Source organism: Theobroma cacao, chromosome 6 (genome assembly GCF_053813885.1).
Source record: "Theobroma cacao isolate CCN51 chromosome 6, ASM5381388v1, whole genome shotgun sequence".
Classification (NCBI taxonomy): domain Eukaryota; kingdom Viridiplantae; phylum Streptophyta; class Magnoliopsida; order Malvales; family Malvaceae; genus Theobroma; species Theobroma cacao.
In genome coordinates this window covers 24291899-24307953 of record NC_142644.1, presented here as the reverse complement: position 1 = coordinate 24307953, position 16055 = coordinate 24291899, and the positions used below count along the sequence as shown (strand labels likewise).

General features: G+C 31.9%; 2 pseudogenes; both read right to left on the bottom strand.

Moving 5' to 3' along the window:
* Nucleotides 1-3418: 3418 nt before the first annotated feature.
* On the bottom strand, nucleotides 3419-8518 carry LOC18596063 (LRR receptor-like serine/threonine-protein kinase IOS1; annotated as a pseudogene).
* A 3339-nt stretch (nucleotides 8519-11857) lies between these two features.
* Nucleotides 11858-15311, bottom strand: LOC18596061 (putative LRR receptor-like serine/threonine-protein kinase At1g51820; annotated as a pseudogene).
* Nucleotides 15312-16055: the final 744 nt, after the last annotated feature.

The window sequence follows — 16055 nt, the reverse complement described above, 5'->3', positions numbered from 1 at the left end:
ATGGCATGATGAGTACCAATGGAAAGGTCTTGAAAAGATCTTTCCAATGATTTTTGTAGCATCTTGTTTGGCCTTGTGGTTAGGAAGATATGAATTTTTGAAGTTAATTAGAAATCCATTTTTCAATAATTTTGACAGCCCGACTTTGAGTCACCGGAACTCCATATTTCGGCAACGTTTTTGGTCTTTTCTTTGAGGGCTTTTGTAGTATGAAATTAGGTGTTTAATTTGGAATCAATGGCTCAGTTAAAAGCTTCCTGTGTTAAGAGAATTGAAGCCTTAAAGTAGGCTCGTTGATACTGAAAACCTAAAAAGCTGAGTATTTTTGTGATAATTTTGAGAAATTTGGCTTTCGAAACTTGAGAATTTTGTATTCTTTTTAATCGAAACAAATTTTGGTGTTGTAGTATGATATGAATAATTCATATTGGTATTGATTTCATCACTGGAAAATTTTCGAGTTAAAAGTTACAAGTTTATAAAGTAGGCCAAATGGCCATCTGGATTCTAGAAATTCCAGAAAAAAAAAATTTTCTTTTAATCTTTTTATTTTTTTATTTTAATTAATATATGATAAATTCTGTTGTAAACTTCAAAAAATACTAGATATGTGATTTCTATATCTAAAAGTATATATATTTACATTTTATAAATTTATTTCTTAAATTAGTAAATTTTATAAAAATATCAAAAATTTATGAAAAATTATAAATATGATTTTTACAAGTGAAATTAGTGTTATTTCTCTCTCTGAAATTAAAATCCTTATTGATTTTATAATTTAAGTTTAATTCTCAACCTTATTGGAAATTTTGTTTAATTCAAAAATATATATAATATAAAATATTATCTTATTAACCAAAAATATTTCTAAATTGTAATAGAAGTCGCTACACACCTTAAGTGCTTAGGATGGTCAACGGAAAGTCACCTTGTAGGATCTATTTGCAAACTCAGTTCTGATTTTTGTATGTATGTGTTTCTCGAAATGTTAGGCTACTAGGAGGATTTTCATATTTACTACTTGAAAGTGAAATTAACGAGATCAGGTAAGTGATTGATATCCCTTCGGTGTTTTCACACCTAAAAATTAGCCTCAATCTGAATTTTGTACATGAGATATAATATTTTGTCCTATGATTTATTAAAATCAGATTAAGCATGCAAAATGTATATGTATATGAGTTTGTATGTTGGATTTAGAATGTTGCTTATGCAAAGCATGATATCTTATTTCGAAATATATATGACTTTGTATAATGTATGCATATATGATTTCGCAAATATAAATACAAATATTTAGTCTAAAACAAATATGCTTTTGTGGTGTATGAGATACGCTTGAGAAATTTGATATACTGTTTTATAAACTTTGGGTAATCTAAAAATATATATATCTGTTTTGTCTTCTAGTATGGCTATGCTCTGACCCTACCAATGGGGGTTAAATGTTGGCCATGTCGACATGTATTCTGTGATTAGAGATCGATCTCCCAATCGCACCACCAGTTACAGAATAGTAATATTTGTGATATCTGTTCAGTGCAGCCAATGGTTGCTTTTGATATGCTTCTGACCCGTGCCACCGGGATTAGTTGTGATTTTATTTCTGACCTATGCCACAGGGGTTAAGTGTGGTCGTAGCATGTTACGTGAGACCATTAAAAGTTAAATATTGTGAATATATTTGTTCTGTTATTTAATCGCGTAAATTTTGAAGTATATGATTCCGAATAAGATTACTCAATATTTTGTCTCGGCATTTGTAAATGATATTTTGGCCTAAATGTTTTAAGCATGCTTAATCCGGCTGAAAGGATGTTAGTTACTTGCTGAGTAGTTGGACTCACTCCTTCCTTCAATTTTTTTTCAGGTTGTGATTTGGTCAATCACGCGAGAATTTCGAGGAGTGATGTTTAATATAGTAGCACTTAAATTCTCTAAGATTTATTTAAATATTATGAACATCGAACTATCTTAATTAGTATTCAGATTTTTATCTTGACTTAGTAGCTTTGTGGTTTTGGAGATTTAATTTTGAATATTGTCGAATTATGATCTTTGAAAATTCTATCGACAAATATAGTTTATAAATCACTAAATTCTTCACGTATATTAGTCTCTTTTAGTAATAGTTTAAGATATATATTTTAGAGCCTTGCATATCTGTAGGATTATACCTTACAAGTATGCGGCGTCTGTCATGTCTCGGGTCTGGGGCGTGACACTTAGACTCATATTTTTCAGGAAGACTCACTAGCATTTTGCTAACTAATTTGTCTTCAGGCATAGCTTTCCCCAACAACCTAAGTTGGTGCACTATACCCATTAATCTTCCAGAAAATATTCTAATAAATTCATTTTCATCCATACTTAACATTTCAAATTGTCTAGTTAAGTTCAAAGCTTGAATCTGTTTGGTTCTTTCACTACCTTGAAATTCATCCTTCAAGTGATCCCAAACTTCCTTAGGATTCTCTAAATGCATTATTCTAGCCAATATTTCACCAGAGACAGTAGATTGCAAGCAAGATAAAACTTTATACCTCTTAGCTATGTCCTCTTCCTACTGCTTCATTTGTGCATTGGTTAGGTTTGCATGCCTTAAGATTGGTTCGAACCCTATTTACACAGCTTCCTAAATGTTGAAAACCTTGAGATAGGATTTCATTTTGACTAACTGGAAAACATAGTTCTCTTCAGTAAAACCTGAAGGTGCAGAAGTGCTAAACCCAGTTATAGCCATGGAAGAACAATCACAATCAGATGAATGACTAGCTCACCAAGGTAGATGCAGAAAAAACCAGAATGAATAATCTTTTAAGACTTTTTACTAGACCTCTAATACCATGTTAAAACATTTGAATATTCAAAGGATGAAGATGATAAATAGGGGAGAGAATAGTCGAGAGAGAATGGAGAGAATAATTCTAATTCACCAAAACAGCTTCAACACCACGTTTCATTTAACAACCAATATAGATGCTGGAATTAATGAAAGATTCCCTAGCACAATGACTCATACAACTACCTACACGACGCAGTTTCACTAAGTAACTAAAATTTGACTTTTAACCAACATAAGATAATTAGTAAAAACAAGGAAAATTGAATTTGATTGAAGAATAAAATGGCAAGAGTAAAGCCTTGAAACAACTACCAACTCAAGCTTTCTTGTTCTTTTTGAACTTTAGGCTTCCCTCAAAATCACCATTACCTCTTCCTCTGCAGTAGCTTCGTTGCATATCAAAAACCATCAATATTCAACACACACAAGTATATATATCAAATTATATACATATATTCCACTACAACAGTACTCAATCAACATAAGCTAGAAAAAATCAAAATGACAAGGAATTGATCTTAATTTAGTATCTAGATACACGACCATGTCTATACGAATTGATTTGTAGAATCACCATGGTAGGGGACTAAGTTCGGTTCCAAAATTCATGGTCCTCATTTAAATTGAGTCTTATGATTCATTTTCATGTCCCCTCATTATCTTGGCTCTCTCGGTTGACAAACATTGGTTTAAGTCCACCACTACCTGAGTCATGGTCGGCCTTCTTGTGGAACTTGGAGACACAGAAGTCATTGCTACTTCTACAGCTTTCCATATAGAATTAACATCAAAATCTCCCTGTAATCTTGGATCAACAATATTTTTGATATCACCTCTAGACAGCATGGAACCAACCCATTGACTTATGTGAGTCCTTTCATTATTGATTTCTAAAATCACAAGTCGACCTATTATGATCTCCAAAAGAACAATCCGAAAGCTGTAAACATCACTTTTCTCAGTTAACCTGTTTGATGTGTAATACCTGCATATTCAAACATGTAACTTGGTTTGAATCCAAAGATCATTGCAACTAAATAATGCTGAATTTTAAAAGCAATAGTTTTGCCGATAGTAATGTACTTGCTCAAGGTCCAAGTAGCTAGGGGTACCAATAATGGATGCCAATACATGAGTGCCACCTTCAACTGGGAAAGTCTTGGATAGACCAAAATCAGCTAATTTGGCTTGTAAGTTCTCATTTAATAAGATGTTTGTGCATTTCATATCTCTGTGTATTATTGATGGTTTGCAACCATTGTGCAAATACTCCAATCTTGCATTTTTCAATTTCTTGTATTGGTTCACTTATAAAAGCATGCTAAAATGGAAAAATAAATTAAGCTAATGCATGCTAAAATGGAAAAATAAATTAAGCTAATGCATGCTAACCTTGTGTTGCTTTCAATTTCAGAGTTCCTCGAAATAAACATAGTAGAAAGTGTTTTTTCCTTGCTTGAAACAAAATTTATTGAATCAAAATGTGGAGCACAATGTATACAAACTTGACAAATGCTCTGCTAAGTTTCCTTTGGCCATGTACTCATATATTAGCCCCATATTTATGCCTTCTTTGCAATACATGATAAGGCTTGTCAAGTTTCTATGATGAACTCTAAGAAAAAGTTCGACCTATATGAAAGAAATTGAATCTTAATTGATATCATATAAGTGAGAAAGTTTTCATACATGTTAGGCTCTGATACCTCAGCTTGAAACTGCCTATAGCCTTGAACAGATGAATGAGATAGCATCTTTACTGTTACTTGAGTGTCATCCAAGTAGTCATGGAAAACTATTCCAAATCTTTCTTTCCCAAGAATTCTTTCAAAGTTGTTTGTCATTCTTTGCACCTCAGAAAACATGAACTGCCTATTTTTTGACTCTAGTGACGGGGCTGAGTTTTGGTATTCATCTCCATATTGGGACCTGATAAAATCAATATATGTTTATGAGCATAAACGTTTTGAGAATATTTCAAGAAAGAGCATGAATTAGGCTCCATTTAGTGTTCTAAATAGACTGATATTTGTAATGTTGATCATACCTAGTGGTGGTTTTCTCCTTTTAAGCCTCCATAAGGTAGCAAATGTAATTATAAGAACAGTAAATGAAGCAACTGATGCTGCAATTGGAACAACAATTGTTTTCTTCGTCTTCTTCTCGCATGAAAGTGACGCACAAAGGTTTGAATTTCCTTCAACACTACAGTCAGTTCAGTTAACAACAAGAAGATTAAAACTTGGAACTCACAAACAGTAAGGATTGCCATGTGACATGAAGTTTATTTAGCCCCCACGTCATTTGGCTTCATTGTTTACTAAACACATGTGATCAATGGTTTAGAGAACCATAGTGGAAATCACGAGAAGAATAGTCAAGTTTATGAACAAAGAGCATACCTTAATAGTAAGCCATTCTTTGACCTTTCAATAAGTTCAGTTGGAATTGTACCATTAAGCTTGTTATCTTTAAGGTTTTTGCAAAGTAAAACAGTTATGATCCTTCATTAATCTTATAAAGAAATTTTCATTGAGTCTATATCCTCAATTACTTACAATAGTGTCAAGGATTGCAGTTGAGATAGAAACTCAGGCACTATTCCAATCAAACTATTATTTGATAAGTCCCTAATATTTTCACAGATATAGTTAAGATTTTGATGTTTCATCCATATATAGATTCACGACTTTAGTTATTGTGATCTTGATATATTTACAAATGTTGTAATTGAGTGAGATTGGCTATGTAAAGAGGTATCTCTCCAGTCAATCTGCTCGAGGATAAGTTTCTGATTTAATGTTAAATAGAGTCATTGACAAAGATATTGAATTGAATGAAGATATTGATAGCTGAAATAAAGGGCTGGGGGGAGGGGGGGAAAGAGGGGGCCGACGGTACAAACTTACAAGGATATGATTGTAGGTGAATTGCAACCGTTATAGCTGTAATTAAGTCTCTCCCAAAAGTATGCTTGAGGAGCACATGGATCTCCTTACTAGTTTCTTTTCAATCCATAAATTGATTTTATATTTGAGATTGCTTCAACTATTGTGTTCACAAATATATGAGAATTGGAGTTACAAGACTACATGTTGATTGTCTAGTTAGGTAGCTAGCTAGCGAAAACCATAAACTCAGTTCTAAGGAGAATACCTTTTTTTTGAACTGTCTCAGATTGTAAGAATTCTTTTACCATATAAATCTCAATAGCGTTAAGGATAGGTGGATAGGTTGAATTAGCAGTTTTGTAGATTGAAACTTAGTATTGTCCACTGGTCAAGGCTGATTGAGTATACAAAATGGTTGAGGACAAGTAAGTAAGACTAAGAGGTCCATACTAATGCTTGCCATTATAAGAGATTTTGAATGCTCTAGACTGATTAGCTATGAGCTTTTCAACTTCAACAAAATGCATGTATAAGTAAAACTGAGAGTTGGGAACAAAATTGGAATCAATGAAGAAATCCAAGGAGTGGCTAGCATTCACTGGTGTGCTTGTAGTCCTCATGGCAAGTGATGGTGGGGGTATTTATCGTCTTCAGAACCAACTGTAGAAGATGTACTTATTTGTGTCTGTAAAAGGGGGGTTCTTGTAATAGGAAGAGGAAGCGTTGCAAACAAGTAAAAGGATGCGCCAGACGTGACAGAGAGAAAGATTGGAGCAGTTCTTGAAGTATTGAGTGTTGTGACAAGTGGAAGATAATAAGAAGAGAATTAGAGAGAGAATTTAGAGAGAGAAGCTTTAGAGGAGAATGTCTTAACCTTTTTTTTAGAGAGGAAAGATCCTCTCTAAATGAATTGTGGGGCTCTATATATAGTGCTAAAAGTGACGGTTACTCAAGAACAAGCTTTAATGCGCCTAATGAATGACATTATTATGGAAAACATTAATGTGAGTAACCGTTATTGTAATTAGATGTAATAAGACTTGCTCTCAAGTAAAAGATAATAGAAAAAAGGTATACTTTTAACCTTTTCTTGAAGTACAAATATTTCACCCTCCTACCGTGATCTCGTATACATGTTCTCATACACCTTCTTCTCCTGTACTTATTCACGTACAGCTTCTTCTTTTATACTTTTTCACATATACTTCTTTTCTATTACCTTTTACTTGAGAACAAGTCTTATTACATCCAATTAAAATAATGGTTACTCACATTAATGTTTTTCATAATAATGTCATTCATTATGCGCATTAAAGCCTATTCTTGAGTAACCGCCACTTTTAGCACTATATATAGAGCTTCACAATTCATTTAGAGTGGCTCTTCCTTCCCTAAAAAAGAAAAAGGCTAATACATTCTCCTCCAGAGTTTCTCTCTCTAATTCTTTTTTTATTATCTTCCACCTGCCACAACACTCAATACTTCAAGAACTACTCCAATCTTCCTCTTTGCCGCCTCTAGCGTATCCTTTTACTTGTTTACAATGCTTCTTCTCCCTATTACAAGAACCCCCCTTTTATATTTTGTAGTTATTCTATTCGAAGCAGCTGTTTTACTTGTATTAGTTGTTCCATATGGAGTAGTACTCTACTTATTCTAGTTGTTCTATGTTAAGTAGTGTTTCACTTATTCTAGTTGTTCTATATGAAGTAGCGCTTCACTTGTTCTAGTTATTCTACGTGAAGTAGCACTTTACTTGGTCTAGTTGTTCTACGTGAAGTAACGCTTCACTTGTTCTAGTTGTTCTGTGAGAAGTAACACTTCACTTGTTCTAGTTGTTCTCTGTATAATATTATGTTGTAACATAAGTTTTTAGAGAATAGGTATTAATCAAAATCAAGTATCTACAGTATCCAATCATTTCTTTTATAAGGCCACCAAATGAGATCATAAGCATTTTCTTCAAACCTGATGTTGCATTGGTCATTAACTAAGCAAAGGTATCTGGTAGTTATAGTTCTTTATTATGAAACAGTTTCAATAAATTGAAAGTGAGAGTAACTTGCCTGAATGTTGATCCCGTTATTGAACCAACATCATACCTTGTGAAGAGCTCCAGGTATTTACTTTGAGTTCTGTAGATTGTATTTTTCAAAAGCCTCAACTCTAATGCTGATATGGAAGGTATCCCATTTCCCGTGTTCACCAGACAAACATGCAAATGATTTTCTTGGAGGACATGAATGATATCTATGGTTTTAGCAGTGGAAGCATTTTGTAATGTTACAGTACCCCACAAATTGGGTCCTAAATGCAGATCAAACTGTGGCACTTCATTTAATTCGTCATAGTTTCCATACATGAAACTCGCTCTAATTAAATATTGATCTCCCTTTGTGAGGGTAAGGTTGTAGCAATTTCGGTCCCCTTCAGGAAAGCTTCTAACATGCCATATTTGCCGCTGCATTCCTGTTTGGAATTCTGGTAAGACACTCTTACCTACGCCAGTTACCCCATAAGCGGCATCTGAAACGTAATCGATGCCTGTTGTGGCTTCAGTATAGCTCGAATCTTCTGGGAGCCCACTATCCAAGCTAATGAAACCTGAGAAAGCAACAAAGAGAGGTCTTTGTCCTTCTCTGGTTAGTGATAGAGTATTGAAATTCTCATTGAAAGATAAGTTAACTGAACCTGATTGATCAAGCTGGGCAGGAATCAAAATATCAAAAGCAATGCTGCAAATGATGAATGCAAGGAGGACATGCTTTAGCATCTCCATTGCAATCTTTAACCCTGACAGCTGTGAGAGGAAAATGAAGCAATTAAAATCTTATAACTTATAATTCATATATACTAGCAAAAGATACACTGTCCACTGAAATAAAATAATAAAAAAAAAACATGAAAGAAATTTGGTCAATTATTCTTCCAGGAGCAATTTAAGCATTACAATTTTTATTTAGAATCTTGACCATCTCTACCAAAATTCTTTATCATTCCACTTCGATCATCAAGTTTAAGCTTAGTGCGTAAATTCTGTCTGCTACATATATATATATATTTGCTGCAAAAATTTAAAAAGTAATACCTTCTTTCCATTGTTTTCATTGGTTGTTGCAAGTCGATGACGTAAAATTGGTGAACAAAACGTGACAAGATTAACCATGGACATGGCCTTCCACACTTAACGTTCTCAGCTTACTTTTTTTATGGGGTGGACGTCCAGGGAAGACTTTGTTTAATTTATATTTTAATTTTATCAATATGCTTAATTGGCGCGGAATTTGCAAAAATATTATTAGCAGTTGAAATATTATTATATGTATATATGACAAGATATTCAAATTAAATTTAAACAACAACAAACATATTTTAATTTTTATATTTAATTATATGTTTTTTTCTTTTTTATAATTTTTTTATTTATTTCCTGTTTAATTTCTTTGGAGTGCATATCATGTATTGGACTTGCAAACCAAGTTAACTTATTTTACCGAAAGATAAAAGAGAATAGTTTTTTTGACTGTGAAAGGGAAAAAATTAACATTGGATACCGCTCTATTTGCATTAATTTGGATTATTTAAGATTCATAGTTCATAAATTAATTTGGTAGATATAATTAATTATTGATAATGACTGCACTACTTATTCTCATCTAAAATTAATTAATGTAGATATTTAATTAGACCCATTCTTCATCACTAGAGTTGCCTTGATGACATGAACTATGAAGGACAACCATCTTTTTCGTTTTTATTTTTAAATTGTACATATTTTTAATTGCTTTGATGGAAAGTTGGGAACTTCTGTTGTCGGATATAAGTCAATTATATATATATATATGAGGTATATGATCAAAAAAAGATATTTAAATACAATAGGGAGGTTTGGAGCTAGCGGACCAGAAGAATATTTCATAACATGACATTTTAAATAGAATTGCTTAATCCTGCTTAGCTGGGTGTCTAGATTTATTATCTTTGGTGGACTTTGATGCCAATCATTAAGATTATACTTAACTGATAATAAATAATAATTAGTTAATGAAGATATCTAATTAGAGAGAGAAAAAAAACAAATTAAAAAAGTAGCCTCTCATCCGCCGTAGGCCCGTCTCCTTTAACCTTTGTAGGCCTAAAAACAGATTTGGGTTATGGCTTGGAGATATAGGCTTTGTTTCCGCCCCATTTATCCTCCTCAACGCCATCATGTTCAACTACATCCCTTGGGCTCAAAGCTTCTTTCCATCTCATTACCTAAATGAGACCTAACTTCTCTCCTCATCTCTTAATCTCTGTATACATCAACATTGCTGCCCTCTCAAATGAAAGGGAACTTTAGGGATTCCTCTCCCATTTAAACCCAATCACCATATAATGTAGAAATATTTTGAAAAGTGGTGGGTTCCATGCATGAATCGGAGCCCCAGCCACTCAAACCCAACATCTTCTTTGGTCAAAATCCAAATCGGGAGACCAACCTTCAAAGGCAGTAAACCATTGAGATAAGTTCTTCCAATTTCCTTCTTTATATGCCTTTTTAAGTTCATGACTTTGAAAAGAAACCAGAAATTTTCTTCCAACAATCCTTCTTACTATGATGCCCTCGAGACCTTTTTCCTTGAGATCATCCATGATAGTTTTTGGTTCTGCGAAATTGTTACAATTTCCCAAAACTTTTTTTTTTAAGTAGTGCTTGATAATTGCTAGAACTGATTTTATATTTATTATCTTTTAAATCTAAGTTTTGCATGTATCTTTACTCACACAATTTCTTCATATTCACATATAAATTTAGAGTTTAAAATGCATCAAACAAATGACAAATAACACACAATCTCTTTTTTTTGTTGATTTCAAATTTTATTTATTTATTTTTATATACATAAATTCATAATACATATTCAATTTCCTAATGTAACAAAAAATCAATTTATATTTTTATAAATTATTTAAACATTAATATCATTGATATAATCATCACCTATAAAAAAATTAAACATAATACAAAATTAATATTTAAAAATTGTTTACATCAGTTTTTTTATCAAAGTTTATTTATTTACAAGATATGTGACCGTTACATCACTTATTCATTTAAAAATATAAAAGAATTTGTTTATTAATCAATTTGTTTTATTTAAACAAATCACTTACAAAATTACAAAATATTTACACTTAAACATTTGACTTATTAATCGGTACATGATTTCCTTATTTAAAAAGTAAAATTTAAGTCTCCCTTCTCCAAATCCAAAAAAAGAAATTACGAAATACTTACATAATTAACTACTTAAGAACTATGTATTCAATTCTTATTATCTCTCAATCTTTTAAATTAAGTTCACCACACTACATTAATATAATTTTAATTTTATGTTAAGAATTAGGATTTTAAATCAACACAATAAATAAAAATTATAATTAAATAATTTAATAGCATCTATAATAATTTCTTTTTGAGAAAATCTTATTTCATTTATTACTTCTTTTTCCTTTTATATGTGAAGCAATTGCAAAAATGTCAGCCATTGTCATTTTAATCATGTGGACATGAAAAAACTATAGTTCTTGAATTTGGTAGTGGAATAAATTTTATTTTACTATGTAAAAAACTTAAGTCAATAATTCATTTTATTTTAATATCAAAGTAAATTTTTAAATTTTTCTCAAAATAAATTGATTTTAATCATAAAAAAGATAAAATGTCAATATTATTTTAAAATAAACATTAAGTAAATTGAAAAAATAAAAAATAAAAAATAATAAAAAATGATTAATTTAGTTAAAAATCAAAGTCTACAGGTTCAATTAAATCTTTTAAGAAAGTTAGTTAAGTTTGATTAATGGAATTTTCTGACCGATTTAAGCTACTTAAACCTTGTTTATCCCTACTTGAAACAATGAAAACAAGTTCTAAAGTCAACCAAACACTTGGAAACCATATGCACAAATATATAATAAGAAATTACAAACATAATATAGTTGTTCACTCCCCTGCAACAAAGCATATATAAGAACACCAGAGACAGATAAATCAGTGGTGAATTCTAGCTAGGAAACTTATTCCAGTAAGATGATTCATCGCAATCATGCTCATACCAATATTTTTGTATAATCACCTGGCTAGAGGGGTTGATTCGGTGCCTAAATTCAAGGTCATCAAACCTACTGAGTCTAGTGATTCATTTTCATTGGCCCTCCTGTTTCTAGCTCCTTCAGCTGACAAACACTCGCTTAATTCCATTACTACCTGATTCATGGTTGGCCTCCTTGCACAAGTTGGCGACAAACAAGCCATTGCAACTTCTACAGCTTTCCACACAGAATTATCATCAAAATCTGCTCGTAATCTTGGATCAACAATCTTTTTGATATCACCCATGGATAGCATCGAACTAAACCGCTGACTTATGTGAGTCCTCTCATTGTTGGTTCGTGCAAGTACAGGTCGACTTGTAATGATCTCCAAAAGAACAAATCCAAAGCAATATACATCACTTTTCTCGGTTAACCTGTTTGATATGTAATACCTGCATATTCAAACATGTAACTTGGTTTGAACCCAAAGATCATGCATCTAAACGAAGCTGATGCTGACTTCAAAAAGCAGTAGTTTTTCCAAGAGTAGATGTACTTACTCAGGATAAAGGTAGCTAGGGGTGCCAGCAATAGATGCTGATACATGAGTGCCACCTTCAATTGGAAAAGTTTTTGACAGCCCAAAATCAGCTAGTTTGGCCTAGAAATCTTCATTTAATAAGATGTTTGTAGATTTCACATCTCTGTGGATTATCGGCGGCTTGCAACCATTATGCAGATACTCCAATCCTACGTTTTCAATTTCTTGTGTTAGTTCACTCACCGTTTCAAAGGAAAGGGTCATAAAATGGAGTACAAAATGTTCAACAAATGTGTGCCAACCTTGTGCTGCCTCAAGTGCTATTCCAAGTCTTCCTCCCCAACTTAAAATACTGGTGCTTCTTGCTACATTCATAAAAAAGTGGGTTAAAATTTTTTGAGAAAATTGTCAGGAATAACCCTTTTGATAAGAAGATTTTAGAAATAACCATCAAAATAAATTTAACTGTTTTTAGTCATATTTAGTCATGACTTAATAAAAATATCTTTTAAATTATTTCAAATTAATTAAACCATTTATCACAATTTCTACCCATCTCCGTATGTGCTTTTGATTTCTCTTTTTCACCATCTTACTCTCTCTAATTTTATTGATTTCTCTCTTTGGCATCCGTCTGTTGTACTCTTGATTTCTTTTTTCCGCGCTTTCAAGACACTAAGTGATGATTTTGATGTGTTTTGGGTGGGTGGTTATTTGAGAAATTTGATTTTTAGATATATTGGATGAAACTAAAACAGTAAAAATGATCACAGATGTTTGAAATAGTTTTCAATTTGATCAATTCGGGAACTAGACACCAATAAACTCAAGAATTTGAAATTTATAAACTTACAGTTTCAAAGGAAATTTTTTTTCAATTTTTAGTTAAAACACGCGTTTTAGATAAGGAAAATTGTTTTTTGATTTATGAAAACATGTTAGAAAAACTTTAATCAGTGTCAAATTGTTTAAAAAAATCGAAAGTTGAGAGAATTTGAAGTTTTGGTTTGCAAGTAATAACAACATTTTAAGCATTAAAGTGTAATAAAAATTTTTTGAACATGGCATGTAACAACAATAGTTTTTCAACATAGCATGTAACAATAATATTTTTTTTTCAACATGAGGTGTAATATGTTTTTGTACATGGTGTATAACAAAATTTATTTTTACAACATGGTGTGTAAAATGTATTTGAATATGGTGTGTAATAACAATATATTTTTTTCAACATGGCGTGTAATAACCTTTTTTAACCATTATGTGTAATATATTTTTGTACATGGTGTGTAACAATAAATTTTTTTTAATATAGAGTGTAACATCATGTGCATGGCGTGTAACATCATGTGTACTTGAATATGAAGAGATTTCATTAAAGGTAATTTTGTACAATTTGGTTAAAAATAGTTAAAATTATAAAAAGTGTTATTTTTGAAAACATCTTATCTTTAAGTGTTATTTTTTAAAATGTGTCTAAAATTTTTATTCATCGTAAAAGATAATAGTAGTATGTTCCCTTTAAATCAAAATTATATATGTGTATGAAAATATGAAGCACTTTGCATTTTAAACCTGACATATGCCCTGCTAAGTTTGCTTTCGCCATATACTCATAGATTAGCCCTAGATTGGTGCCTTCATTACAATATCCAATAAGGGTTGTCAAATTTCTATGATTAACTCTCAGTAGAAGTTCCACCTATATTGAAAAGCCCATATCATTAATTAGTTTGGTATACATGTAATTATGTAAAACTTTTTCACAAGTTAGGTTGTTATACCTTTGCTTGGAATTGCTTATTGCCTTGAACAGATGGTGGAGAGAGCATCTTTACTACTACTTGGGTGTCCTCGAAGTAGCCATGGAAAACTGTTCCTAATCCTCCTTTGCCTAGAATTCTTTAGAAGTTGTTTGTCATCCGTTGGACATCAGCATATGTGAATAGCATTTTCTTTGTCTCTAAAAACTACAATGTTCCTTCAGATTTAGCATCCTTCTCTCCATATGAAAAAGTCATAATAGGTTCAATAACCATGTATATTTAGAAAATATTTCAATATCATTAAAAAAATGTTTAACATTCTACGAGGCCAGGAGTTATAATATTGGTGATCATACCTAGACGTTTTCTCCTTTTGAACCTCCATAAGGTAGCCAATGCAATTATTGTTAGAACATCAAACTAGAATATTTAGAAATTGACTTCAAGACATGTATCAATGTCACCGTCTTTAAGGTTTTATTCACCCCCACTTATAGTGTGCAAAAAAGTTACCGGTGTATAAACCTCGAAGATACAATGAAGTCCAGTGATTGACAGCCTTTTGCACTAACGAAATCAATCCATTAAGCACTCATCAGAGTATAACAAGATTATCAAACTTTTATAATATTTTTCTATTGGAAAATAATGTAAAAGAAAACTTGGAGAATGTTTGAAAAAGAAAGAAAAGATGATTCTGATTTCTGAAGTACGTTCTGTTGGTAAAATCGGGCTTTTTTTATAGGCTTATATGCTTGTTCCCAACTGACAACTTGTGTCTGTTTCAAACAGTCACTACTGTTGGTCTTTGCTAACAGGCGTGACTTCTTCATTTTATTTTTTTTATTTCCAATAGATATAACTCTTCCTTTAATTTCTAATTTTCAACAGTCATAATTTTTTCTTTTATTCTGATATGGAATCGTATTTTTTTTTTGAAAATGTCCAACAATCCCCCACCATTTTCAAATTAATCCAAATTTTTGATAATCTTGAAAATCAATTACATAAATGAGGGTGTTTTCTGATTGAACCTTTGTTTAGTGAAAACATGTTAAAGTTAACTGAAATTGCATGGTAGACTATGCTTTGAACCAACTATTTTATTGGTTAACCGAACACATTTTACACAACAATTTCAACACCAATGAATGCACAGTATCCGACAACGCTTTTATGGCCATGCGTCTATATCCTTTTTTGATGAGTGCTGTTAGAGCCAATCTTTTGAACCCCTAGAAGCGACCATATTTCTCACTCACATACATAGATCCCATCAAGAATGTCCTCGTAACTAAAGCATTCTAACAAATTTATGTTGTGGGTCTATTAAGATATATAACTCATCATTTCTTTACTATTATGACTACCTAGCACTTCACTTGGGATAGAAGATATTATATTATAGTGCTAGTAGCCATATACAAATGATGTATTTTGTCTCATTGAACTCAAGACTTGACGTTACACCAGGTATTGAGTCGAGTTTCCACCATGGGTGACTTTCAATTTACGAGCTTAAGCCACATTCCTTTTGAGGTCTTATTTACAAGATCTCTAACAAGACTTTTTATTAAAGGATCCATTAAGTTTTCACTAGATCTCACAAAAATTATAGTGATCATTTTATTAGAAATTAATTATTAGATATAACTATGTCTTAATCCAATATGTCTAGACGTTTTATTGTACACTTGGCTATATGCTTTTGTTAGAATTGCTTCACTATCACAATGGATAGAAATTAGAAAAATTAGTTTAGGCCAATAAGGTACACCATAGAGTAAATTTCTTAGCCATTCGGCTTTTTTGGTGGTAACAGCCAATGAAATAAATTCGGCTGCCATGGAAGAATCCGTTATACACGTTTGCTTTTCAGATCCTCAAGAAATGGCACCCCCACCAAGCATGAAGATCTGTCTGCTTGT